We start from the raw sequence: 13,738 nt of genomic DNA, 5'->3' as shown, positions 1-13,738 counted from the left end.
ATTGGCTGTAAAACAAATGTTTGTGTGTTGATTGAGTTGCTTCACCTTACTCAAAGAAGCCCGAAGGAGAGGCTATGGCATGGATAGTCTTTGATGATAGTTTTTTTGCAAAGGCTATGGAGATTGTGGAGGTAACTTCAAGAATCAAAACATTATTTTTTTAGTCGATTCAAGTTTCATTATTAATTCGTACCTTACTATGTTATTAAATAATTTGTGTTTTTCAAATTTCAAATGTAGATGTCTGCCCCTGATTAGAGTCTTGTGCATATGTGATGGGCAACAATCCCCAATGGGAGGTCTTTATGAGGCCATGGTAAGGCCAAAGAGGTTGTTAGAAATTACTACCATTCGGACAGACTCAAATTTGACCTCATTTGGGAAATAATTGATAGGAGGTGGAACAATATGCTCCACCAACCCATTCATGTAGCAGTCTACTTCCTCAACTCCAAATTCAAGTACTATGATTCTCCTTGAGATTTTTCTAAGACTTCATTTTACTTCACTTTTTAAGGTTGTGTAGTAACACTTGATTTCATTTTTTATTTGTTTTAGGGCTGATGATTCCTACTCAAATCCTAACGGAGAGGTCATGGAAGGTCTCACTAAATGCATTGAGAGAATGAAATCCAATGAAGCAGAGAGAGACCTTGTTGTGACCGAACAACAAGTCTATATGGAATCGAGGGGCAATTTGTTCTCTTCTATGCTAGCAAAGAGAGCAAGAGCTACTCAAGGACTAGGTAAAGCGTCAAACTTTAAAAATTTTGCAAATTGATAAGTTGTGTTTTCTGATTATCTTTTTTCATTGCTTTATAGCTTATCTTTTGTTTTGCAGATGGTTGGTGGGCAAATTGGGGTGGCAATACCCCCAATTTAAAGAATTTTGCTCTCAAAGTCCTATGCCAACCTTACAGTGCATCCCATTGTGAGTGCAATTGGAGCTTATTTGAGTCCATCTACACAAAGAAAAGAAGCAGAATGACTCAAAGACGGCTTAATGACCTTGTTTATGTGCACTACAATCTTCTTAAGTTGCACATAAAAAGGGCACAGAGTTCAGCACTACCTCGTCCACTTGATTTGGAAGAGATAGATCCTTATTATGATTGGACGGCACGAGAGTTAGGTCCATTGTTTTCAATGAATGAGATCGCTGATTTGGAGAGGCATGCCATGGAGGGAGGTGCTGGAACGAATTTTCATTTCACAATGGATGACATTAATAAATGAGGACGATGATTCAAGCTCAGCGGAGGCATTACTAGCGTCACATATAGGAGACACATCCACTTCCAAGACGTCGAGCCAGTCAATAGGGATGTCAAGCAAGGAGGCACAGCCACAGACTTCACAGTCATGCAGCTCATGCCCAATCCTAATGTAGGGCACCTCTTTGAGGACTAGACCCCCTCGCTTTCTTGCTAGTACAGTTGGAAAGAGGAAGATGTGATTGTATTGATGTATTTAGTTTTTACTTTTAGTTTGACAAATTGAAACTATTTACTATTTTGCTTCCCGCCATCAACATTCTGCATAAGAATGTGATTTGTACCCACAATGCATTTATATATATCTAAACTCTGATTGTTTCTTTTGTGTTCTCTTTAATTAACTTGTTAGATGCATCTTCTCATTGAATTTTGCAAAAAAAATGTATTTTAAATTAAATTTCAGCGATTCTTTTAGGTTCCCCAGTTTCCCCCAAATTTTTTTTAAAATGGCCGAGTTTTTCCCGATTAAACTTTTGGGGGGCTTGGCGAGTTGTTGTCCAGTCTGAGTTTTCCAACTATGGTTTAAAGGCATGCTTGCCTTCCATTTGATCGCATGATGTCGGTGGTGCCAGTTAATCAGGCATGCATGCCTATTACTGAGCAGGCAATCTAAACACCGGTATCAATCTAAACACCTACTATGGTAATAATTGCTCGAATAATAACACCAATATGCTCAAATGGCAGGACTAATATTGCCCAAAGCCTAACCCCAAGGTAGGGAGGGTCTTTTTTGTCAAAAGATTGTTTGGGATTAATAAGGTTCGTGGTTGAGAGGTTAAGCCTAAGATAATACTTCTCCTTTTACCAAAAAGACGAGGCTTGCACAACATCATCAGAAACCTCAATCAAATTTTGTATGTTTCCTTTTCCAATCTTTATCATGCAATTTCTTTCTCATAATTAATAAATAATTCTTGGAATGAATGGAAATGATTTAGTTTCTCTTGTATTGTTATAGAAATCAGTTAGTTATTTCAGTTTTTCAATTATTTGCACACGAAATGGAATATAAGGCATAATAGATGTTTACTTCGGTAATATGGTTATGTGTATTACTTTCTTAACTGCTTTTATTTTCTGAATTTAGTATTTAATTTCAGTCTAGAAAATTTGTCTGTTACAACAAGACTACAATAATCAGACATATAATAACAAATGACAAAACATTATCCTGGGAAAACCCTCTTACTTGAGGGAAGAACCCAGCCACCCAAAAGATCTTCCTTATTGAATAATCAAAGGAACTCAATATAAAGCTCACAAGCTTCAATATGTGATGTATCCTTCACATAAATTGTTAACACTTAACAATCACTCATTGAAAGATACTCGAGACAAAATGCCTTTCTTCGCACAAAGATAAGTGTGACGATCATACACAGATCTCATATATAACATCAATGAAGCTCTCAGTAAATCTAGGCCAAACTTAACCGAAAAATATTCACTACAAAAATCCATGATCAAGTCTATTCAACCAAATGAATGACAGTCGCCAATATCTTCACGGGACAAATCACAAAACAAGAGATACAACATTAGTATAACGATCTCACACAGATCACAATTATATTCCTTTCAGCAATTATTACACATCAAACATTACACAGAAACTTTAAGATATGACACTTCTTCCACACCTTGTAGTGAGAGTAATATACTTATTGTCTACGCCATACTTGAACCAAAATGACATCACCAAGCAACTGAATAGCTGCACATGGAAGACCAAAAGCTTGTTGTCACCAACTGTTGATGATCAATGTTGTACCAACCATACAACCCAACGTGACCTAATAAGGAACATGTGAAATAATGTTGGGAGACTATGATGCCATTCGTAGTTACAAAATAGATGTTGAGAATGAGTAAGAGAACCATTGCCAGCCAAACAAACCCCTGATGCCACCACAGGCCATACTTGATACCTAGATAATATACGATGAAGAACTAAAGGAAACATATGAATAATTTCTCCTACGGCATATAAAACATTAATAGCTGCCATGAAAGTTCTAGGTCAAGCCTTATATAATTCTTCACCACTTTCTTTTCCTCAATTTGATCCTCATCATTGCCTTTATCAATTTCTTCTCATCTCTTGAAGCCAAAAGAAAACACACATCCCCATTATTCTCATGGCAGGAATCAAAGGTGTTTTGAGGATTTCTCAAAATCTAGTCGAAATTTAGAGGTCTCTGAGGATTTTGTCTTGGTCGGAAATTCTACACATTATTGGATTTGATCCACTTCTCCAATCCTTCCATTGTCCCTCTTCATGAGCTTAGGTTTCCTCTTTCTTTTCTACATTGGCTTCACCTCTCCAAGCATCCATCACTTCATGAATTTTAAGGGGGGTGTAGAGATCTTGTCTCCATGGTTTTGTAGCGTGGTATACGTCTCCAATGAGAATTTATCCTCAGTGGATGGCGTACATCTCCAACAAGGATTTATCCTCTATGGATGGCGAATTTCATCATCCCTCCAGGAATCCTAAATTCCACTATAACATCTCATTTTTCCCAACCTTAGCTAACAATTATCATTTCATTGAACACATCTACTTCCCATAATTAGATGAAAATAATTATAATAACTACTCTTTGTATTTAGGTGAAAAGGATCAATGGCTATAACAGAATAACTGAATCCTAGTCCATGGAAGGAGATTTACGGTTATAATCGAAGAATTGAAAAATCTTAGCTAACTGTAACAAGCTATTTCCCATCGCTAATTATGACAATTAAATGTAAACAAAAGATACATTTATATTCATTTGCACATGAATGAAGGACAGTTATAACAACCATCAAGTAAGTAAGCCTATCTCATGCATGCAGTTACGTTTCATATTCAATTGGAATATCAACTGATTTAACTGATTTTCTAATACATTGACAAAGGAAATTGATTTTTAAGCATTGAAGGGAATAACTAATTAAACAATATTAATCATCTATCATATCTTCAACTTGAAATTCCAAATTAATAAAAGTAAAATACCCATTACCAGAAGATATTTGAATGCAGATCATATCTCTGTCTTTTGCGAGTCTTGGCATCTGGTGGAGAGGAGAAGCATTGTCAAGGGCTTAACCTCCCAAACGCAGACCCCTAAGTATCCCCACACGATCTCTATCGAGAAGGGCTCTCCCTACCCTAGGAATCAAGCTTGGGCACCCCCATCCAACCACTGAGCATCCTGGCCTTGGAGCAGAAACCCGCCGCTCAACTACACAACAAGACCTATACTCTAGAGTATCATGAGCCGATACAGTTTCTTTTAACAACTTATTTTCTTGTTTGAGTTCCTGATGATTTCTTCTTTTTATCATGCAGAAGTATCCTTTGTTCACACCCTTCATCTCGACCATGTTGGTCTTCCCGGATGATTCATCGAGTGGATGTATGAGAGATAGTAAACACAAGAAATATTTTGCCTTTCTGGCCTTGGTTTAAAAAGAGAAATGTAAAAATCATATCTTATTATGTATGGCCAGTTCTTCTACCTTTTTGGCATTGGCAGAAACAAAAATCTAGAAATGTTTAAGCATGCATATCAGCCAGTATATCCGCCATTCTGGCATTGGTAACACAATAACAGTTCCTTTAAATCAATTCAGTATTCAACCATTCTGGCTTGCTAAAACACATTGGCAGAAGTATATTCTTTACAAATCTAAACCTCTAGGATAAAAAGTTCTTATCGTGGGAAGCATAAAACTAAATGCTCCTCTATAAGTCTGCCCCGTAAGGGCTTATATTTCAGTAATGCTTTTCTAAAATATAAATATTGCATTTCGGCAAAAGCAAACTGTGCATAAGAAGACAATCGTATCATTTAAAATCAGCAGAATAGAATAGGAAATCTTTAATGCTTCAAACATGCGTTATGATCTATTTGCAAAATATATTGATTCATATGCACAGATAACAACACGAAATGGTTATTGGTCAGACTTGCACAATAGGAATAGCTCTGGCTGATGCACGGATGCCTTCTCCAAGAGGTTTCAAATTGCAATGATTGTATTATGCACTAATATAAAACTCTATATGCAACATAGTAAATGGTGAATCAATTGCAGAAAAAGTGTCGAGAGCCAAACAAAGATCGTGTCTCGATTTTGCAAAGAAGAAAGATATATACAATCAAGATCCATCAAGTGAAATGTAGCCTTCTCAGCTCAGTTACAAGCAAGATACAAATGAGTTACAAGATTCTTTGGCCATCAGCTCATGTAATAATATTAATATTGATCATATGGCCATCCAAAAATATATAATAAAAAGGCCAATGAGAGCAACATAGAAATGTGGCAGCTCAAAGAGGAAAAATAAACTATTGCTAAGAATATATTAAAACATATATTAGTTATTAAAACATAAGATATAGGGCCGATGACATAAGATAATATTAAAACATAAAATAATATTGCTTAAAGGTAACTATAGTTCTCAATTTGATTTATGCTTTAGTTATTAATTATATAAGTTGGATCGGTTAGCTCATGGTTGTACCTTAGTATCCCCTGGCTTGCCCAGTCGTTTTCCTTGGTCATGGTGGTTTAGGACTCCTACCTATTTTCTCAAAGGTAGGTGGTGCCCTCGTGCCCAATTCCTTTCTAACAATATTTACCCCCTTTGAAGTGCTCTTGCAAGGATGAATTTCTCCACAATAATATTTTATTCCTCAATATAATCACAATTATTATAACAAGTTATTAATCATAAACCATCATAACAGCTAACCACCATTTCACTTCTCCTAAATTCATGTTGAATAACCAACTTTCCAAGAACTCAAGGTAACATTATAATAACATCATAACGATTAACTAGCATGTCATCTTCATTAAATTTTAATGATTAACCATCTTACCATTTCACATGATCATAACTAATTTTACCAGTCAACTAATTTCACATGAAACCTCAACAACTATATGAACATTTTTAAATTGGGATGTAACATACCCTCCCCCCGATGAACTTTGAAATTTTAACAAAAGCTATAATGCTATAAAGGACATTTAAAATTGAGCCAAAAATTGAGATGTAACATCCACTCACTTCTATTTCAACCAACATCCTTTTCACTCCTTTCCTTGAGTTTATCTTGTCATTTGATCCAACTAGATGATAAATATTGCCTCTTCTTGGAGGCAAGGATTTCATGCTTGTTAGAACTTAGGATTATCTTTTGAATTTTATTGTCATTGATTCCAATACAATCTGATTATGCCTCCCAAACTGCCCCTTTATCTTTGTTCTTCAAATTCAATCTACAACTATTTTTGATTAAAAAAGGTCTCACCTTGTCATTGTTATCTACCTTCCCAACCCAAGTAGGGGGTTGAAATCTCAGCATGTTGAGGACAAATTCCTAGGTAGGTGTAATGTCCTCGTTTTTGGCAAGTTTGGGTAGTTGATGGAGTTAGCTCATCATAGCAACCCTCGTGAGCTAAGAAGGTGTTTTGGGGGTCCTAGTTGTGGACTTACTATTTTTAGTAAGTCTATTTTTGGCAATTGCTATTTTTGATAGTGCAGTGAGTGGCTTTGGCAGTTGGTCATCACCTGCAGTAAATAAGGTTAATAATTGCATGAGCTCTTATTTATTCATTAATTATTAAGTTGCATTATTATAATAATATTTATGTTATTATAATAATGACATTAAGAGATATTTCTAAAAAGTTTGTTTGAAAGTTTCAAGTGTTGAGTTCTTTTGGGAAACTTCCACAATTTCTAAAGTGGAATTTTTTAAGAAACTTTGGCCAACAAAGTATTATAAATAGGAGCTCATTTCATTGGGAAAAGCATGCTTGAATATTTATTTGCTTTTGTTGCCTTTGTGGCTTTTCTAAGGTTTTGATATTTGATGCCCTTGCTGAAATAAAAGGGTTGAGTTTGAGATTCTGAGAAGTGAATTTGAATCCACAGTTGAAGTATTGTGGACTTCTGAGATTTATCAGTCTTTCAAAGCAAGACATTGTTGCCTATCGAATTGGTGGTTGAATTTATAATTCGGCAATTGCAAGGGCTGGTGGGTGGAGTTGTTGTTTGGCGTTGGATTTCCTATTCACACCAGCACTTTCCTTTATTTGCCTTGTGCGGCTAGTGCTGGAGATATCTGTGTTTTGCTCCAGAACTGTTGTTAATAGTTAAAGGCCTGCTGCTAATAATTAGAGGCCTGCAATTGTTTGGAAGAAACCTGTGACCTATCTTGGAGGGCTGCATCTAATATTGAGAGCCAACGTTTCATATTTTAGGTAACAGTAAAGTAAATTGCAGGGCTGCGGCTTGAATACGGGCCTGCAATCATCATTAAAGTCTTCATTCTGGGCATATTTCAGATTATCAGGCTGCACCAGTCTACGGGGGAGGTCTACAACTTGTGATGGCAGCCCTGAGAGGCTTTGGGAAGGCAGCTCATGTAACTACAACAGCTTGCATTTGGTCAGCATTATCAGGTTCTTAGAAATTTAATAATTTGGATGTCCAATTGAATTAGTAAGGGTTTGTTGAATGTCTGATAATAATTTCAGAGTTAGTGAGTATTGATAATTGGTTCAAACTTTGCAAAGTATATTTTCAGTGGATAAGGAATTGTAATAGAGGCTTTGAAATTATGCACTAAGCGTAATTTGTTGTCAAAGAGTTATTTTTCTACCATTGCATTTCAAGCTATCTTTCATAAGAGGAAACAAATACACCCTATACAGTAAAACAAAGTTGTGCACCAAGTGTTTGGTGAAATGTCAAACCTTTGAATTGTGGAAGAAATGGAGATTTGAATAAGCTATAACCGGTAGAGTTTTTACAGTAGGGGGCAGATTCCACCCCTACCCAAGGATTTCAACATTTGTACTTGGAAAAACTTCACTTCTCTCCCCCAAACTCATCAACAACACTCGAGACTTAACCTTCATTGTTCAACATGCATCATGTCATCATAAAGGGTTGAATTGCATAAATTTTTAGAGGGCAGAAATTTGATATAGTCAAAGATAAAATCCTAGTTAGGGGATGGATTCCACCCTTGCTTGACTATTCCACATTTCATACTTAATCAAATCTCACCCCTCTTTCTCAATTTGCCATTTAGCTTAAGTCTTCACTTCAAAATCATTCAATCTACATTGTTCTCCCCTAAAGATGTCGAATTTGGCTCTATTTATAGGGTGGTAATCCTAGTGTCGCAAGGATAAAATCCTAGGGCAGGGGCAGATTCCATGGCTGCCCAAGGATTTTGGCATTTTTACTTCATCTCCACCATGCTCTACCTTTGTTTCAACATTAAACTCTTGGTTTCAACCCTTAATCCTTTGATCTGCCTTGGTTTCCTCAAAAAAAGGTTTAATCGTCTTACTCAAAAGACGGAAATTGAGGTATCTAGAGGATAAAAATCCGAGATAGGGCGCGTATTCCACCCCTGCCGAAGGATGCTGACATTTTTTCTTCACAAACTCTACCTCTTTCTCCCTCAATTTCACTATCAAAATTCCAAACTTAGCCCCCTTTCTTTCCCGCAACTCACACAATGTCATCAAAGTTGAACTTTCAAAGTCTTTAGAGGCTGGACATTGTACTACAGAGAGGATAAAATCCTAGGCCAAAGACGGACTCCACTCCTGCCTGAGGATTTTGATTGAACTCTAGCTTGAAACTTCCATGAGAACTCCATCATCCTTGCTCGCTTACTTTGCCTTGACAAAGCAAGTTCAGGGCGCTTATACTTGCTCTAATTTTGCCAAATCGAAAATTTGGGGTAGGCAAGGATTTTATCCTTGGACATGGTCGGATTCCGACCTAGTGCAAGGATTTCAAATTTGCAAGCTAACTCCCCCTTTCAACACTTTGTCATTTATCAACTCAAGAGGAGGGAGGATTTTTATAGATATTTATATAAATACTATTAGCATGTTTGAGATAGGTTTCAGCTTCATACGAGTAATAATAAAAATTCTAGATTTTGGGTTTTTTCAAAAAATTCTAGAATTAGCAAAATTTTAGGATTTAGTATTCTAACCTCCCATAACCTTACTAGACTTTCTAAGATCAAATTGAAGCTAGAACAAGGATTTCCAAAAAGGTTTTAACTCATTTCATCACAATTGCCTTGATTTCAACTCCATATCGCTGACTAGCTTATAGCCCAACTTTCGTGCGTATCCTTGTCAAACATAACTTCCCAGAAGGCCGAAAATTGCTCAAACTCATTTCTTGAAATCAAAAACTCTAACAACTCACCACCTAAGATGACTACTACTAAAGAAAAAGAGGGGGTCCCATTTGCAATGGAGTAATGGTGTGAAAACCTAACAACATCTAGCACTCGTGCAAGATATGTTCCTGAACACTTTGAGGATAAAACTTGCTTGGAACAAGAACCCTTGACCAACTCAATTTTCACCTATCAAACAACTAGGAAGTGCACTCAAAGTGGAAGAAACCACAAGTCGGGCTAAGAGCCTTCATCCTCGACAATTCACATGTGTGCAAGTGATTCATTACCTACTCGACAAGAACTCGAAAACCATTGGACTTAGCTCATTGATAGCCTTCCTCCAAAAGCATCCTAGATAGAGCCTCGTTGTCAGTTAGGCATGCATAGCCTTGATGAGGATATCGTTGTGGTTCACCACGAACATTTCTCTACCTTTAGTGATTTTTATTGAGTAGCATTAGTAGAGATATTCACGTAGCTAGAACCAAAATGTCTTTCTTTTCTTTTTTCAATTTTTCTCTTTTCTTTTTCTTTTTACTTTCTTTGTTTTCTCTTGATGTTGCTTTTATCTTATTTTCAACCTTTTTTGTTTTGGCTTCAACCAGTGAAGCTTGTAGAGAGTTTGGGAAAAACACAATAGCACTTAAGCAGGTGTATGATTTTCACTAATTCCAACTTCACCTTGAGAACTCCCAAAGAACTTGGAGCAATTAAGTGTGAGTAAAATGTCATAATGAAAAGGCTTGGGTACTCAAAACACAACTATGACAACATCAAAATTTAGGACAAATCATTTTGAAAAAAATAAGGTTATTAGGAACAATCTCCAATTCACAAGATCCTTAGAGAGAGATATCCATGAAATAAACCAAACAAATCTACTCGGAGAACACCAGAGTGTGTTGTATGATACCTCGCCCTTCTCATAAGTTGGGATCTCTCGAACTAAACTAACCAAAGTTGATGCCTAAACAAAAACAAACAACTACTTGGTCAAATGACTCAAGGCAAACCTACAAATTGACCCTCTAAAGCAGTCTAAACGAAACAACTAACTGAGCTTCTCAAGCAGATTTCAAGTGAACTAACTCAAGGAAAATTAACTTCCTCGCTCCTAAGACAAACAGAAAGAAAACCTTCCCTAACCTTCTTGAACCAACTAGTCCACGACAAACCTACTCTAATTGTGTACAAGACTCTAAAGGGACAACACTTAAAAGGTTGATATATACACAAGATCTCGCATGGTTTCTCAAAATGTTCAAGAGCTCAAGAAATTGCTCTCAACCTCAATAGAAGGCAAGCAGTTTCAGGGGTTTGGATTATCATTTATCATCAATTTAAGACCCTCAAACCCTACTTCAAGCACTTTTGCTCAACTATTGGATCCAAGGATGAAAGCCTTTGGATTTGGAGATTATATTCTTGTTGTTCAATTTTTTTCACATGTTCAAATGGAGGAAACCATACATGCTTATTACTTTCAAGTAATTCTCAAAAATGCATTAAGGGAAAAGTAATTTATTCATACTGAAATAATATACGATGTTTGTATGATGGAACAAATTATGATAGAAATAAATGCTGAAAGTATTTTTCTCCCACACATCTGACTGTGAGAGTAGTCCCTACGTGCTGATATACACCTATACTCTATTGAAATCAATAACGTAAAAGAAGAGTAAAGGGAGAAAAAGGTCAAGGGCACCAGTCATTGCCTATAATGACTGGTGAAGTGGCGTCCATCTACATCCACCTTCTTGCTGTTTCAGATCTCGCCCTTTCCATGCTTCTGAACCCTGCATTTAGAAAGAAGAAATGGGTTAGATCCAATGGATCTAAGCAATGCTAATAACTCACTTTATCTTGCATTCACCAGCCTACACACTATTCATCTCAGTAAAATACAGGCATACATCAGCAGATAGAGAAATCAATCACGAAAAATAAAAGTATTAAAGGGACAATTCATTTTGCTTTGAAACCTTTTACTTTTTAAAACTGGTGAAAACAGGATAAGCGTAGCATGTGGGATTGGTATGTATGCATATGAATAATAGCAAAAGAGAAGTATTAAAGGGACAAACTATATTAGTTTTGAAACCTTTTGCTTTAACAGGTGAAACAGCAACAAAAGCACGTCAAGGATTGCTTGTACACTCGAGATATAACAGCAAGAGAAGTAGAGACTTTAATTCTTGCACGGGAAGCATAAGTTCAGACTACAAAGCAAAGTAAGCATTTTAGGCATCACTTCCAAATAAAGACAACAAGTGTGTTACTATCTCAATAAGTAACCAGCAGAAGTAAGAGTGAAAAAACGAACATAAGGGAGAAAGGAAGCCATTTGATATCATATCACAAAAGAAGTATTTTACTTTCAGAAGAAAATCACAGGTCTGAAATAAAAAGGGATGCTCAGATTTTATAACAGCAGCAAGCAAAATACCAGCAGATCTGATACATCTTCTAGGAGGGAAACAAGCAATGTTACTTTCAGCAAAGAATGGTAAAAACATAACAGAAATGGATCTTCAAATTTTATATGCAGCAGATATGATCAAGATATAATGCTAAAGCATTTTCCAGTAAAGACAAAACATGGAGAAAATGGTAAGTTCGTTCTTTACAAACAGAAATCCTCATATGGCATAGATGAATTTCAAATGTCCAAAAAGGCAGAAGAAGAAACCAGTATTGAAGAAATACATGTATTATGGCATTAATTTATCTCAAGAGAAGGTACTTGCTGTAGTACGCCAAGAAAATCACAGATCTAAAATTAAATGGTGCCCAGATTTTACAAACAGCTTCTAAAGGAAAGCAAATAACCAGCTTGAGTCATTTTTTTTTATATACCCATAAAGCAAGGATTACGTTTTTTCTTGATTAAAAAAAAAGGAAAAAGAAAAAATGAATCTCATGACGTCCAAAACCCAGCAGATCCAACCTCAATAAAATCTGGACCAGCATTAGTGATGCCCAAAATCACAAGAAATCATAGTATCAAACTCCAATAACATCAGTAGAAACTCAGAATCCATATGCAACTTTCAGCAATATATGCAAGAACCAGTAACATAGATGATTTTATGGCAACTTTTAACAAAGCAACCATTATCTACAGGAGTTCTTGCAAATATCTTTATGAAAATTTCATATACAGCAAAAAGAATCCATGAGAAGGCGGCATTTAGAGAAACCCTTCATTTTGCATACCAAGGTATGCGATACACCAAGGCGTCTTCCAAAACAGCAGGATACACTGAAAATGGCATCTTACAGCAAGTAAACGTAGGGTCTGTGGAAGCTTCATGGCAGCCAAAGAGAACAAGAACATCAGAAATGGTATTCAAAAAACCAGCTGGGAAAAGAAATATAAGAAGAATGAAGTCGGCTTCTGAGGAAATAAAAGGAAAAGCACCATATTTCATACCACCCCGTGAGTCTCCAGGCGTCTTAAAAGTAAAGGCAAGTCCAATGGTGTAAACCCAACAAGCAATGAGAAACCCACAACCAAAAAACACGGATTCAGCTTTGAATCACAACAGACACCAGTCAGCTCACTTTAAAAGCCATGCGTTTTTCATGCCATAAACTTCAGAAAGACTCCATGGCGTCCAAGCAACAGCAAACCCTCAGTCAGCAGCCAAAAGAGCCACGCATTTTCATGCCAGCACAAGTATATGCCACAACAGAGACCAGTAAAAGGCATTTAACAACAGCCGGATACACATCTAACAATGGCGTCAACAGCAAAAGAAGCAGAGCTGAGACTTTCATGGCAACTAGGGTTTCTAAGTAACCCTGCCGTCTTCCATCAAACTCTCCTTATGTAAAAAAATAACAAAATAAGACTCACGATTGCCTTTATCAAATCCTCAATTATATTGAATGATATATCAGGTCCGTTGCATGGTAAGGAGGTTTGATATTTTAATTTATTAAAATAGTGCATGGACTTGTCATAACACATAATGCCTATGTGTTATTTTATTTGCATTGCATTCACATGCACATTTGTAAATATTATTATTCTTCAGTTGATAATTTATAATCAACTAAAAGATAATAGTAATTTTTGAATGCAATTTAATAATAATGCCAAATAAAAAGGGAGAATTCGTTCTTGATTTATTTCTATTATTTTTAATTGCATAATATTGAAATTGTAATTATTATTTGATAATTGATATTCTATAAATCAATTATTTAATAATAACATTC

At 36.1% G+C, this 13,738-nt stretch overlaps 1 protein-coding gene across 1 annotated transcript in view; it reads right to left on the bottom strand.

The window, feature by feature from the left end:
* LOC149553385 (long chain acyl-CoA synthetase 9, chloroplastic-like) overlaps positions 1–13,738 on the bottom strand; it is a 175,786-nt gene that overhangs the window by 154,254 nt on the left and 7,794 nt on the right. Inside the window, exon 2 of the mRNA XM_089788852.1 lies at positions 11,230–11,310. The gene's annotated coding sequence lies outside the window, so the exon portion shown is untranslated. The remainder of the gene's footprint in view (positions 1–11,229; positions 11,311–13,738) is intronic.

The sequence above is a fragment of the Cupressus sempervirens genome, chromosome 6 (genome assembly GCF_028749045.1).
Source record: "Cupressus sempervirens isolate cs-2001-9-10 chromosome 6, ASM2874904v1, whole genome shotgun sequence".
Lineage (NCBI taxonomy): Eukaryota > Viridiplantae > Streptophyta > Pinopsida > Cupressales > Cupressaceae > Cupressus > Cupressus sempervirens.
Note: the sequence above shows the minus strand (reverse complement) of the source record. Positions and strands in the feature narration are given on the sequence as shown.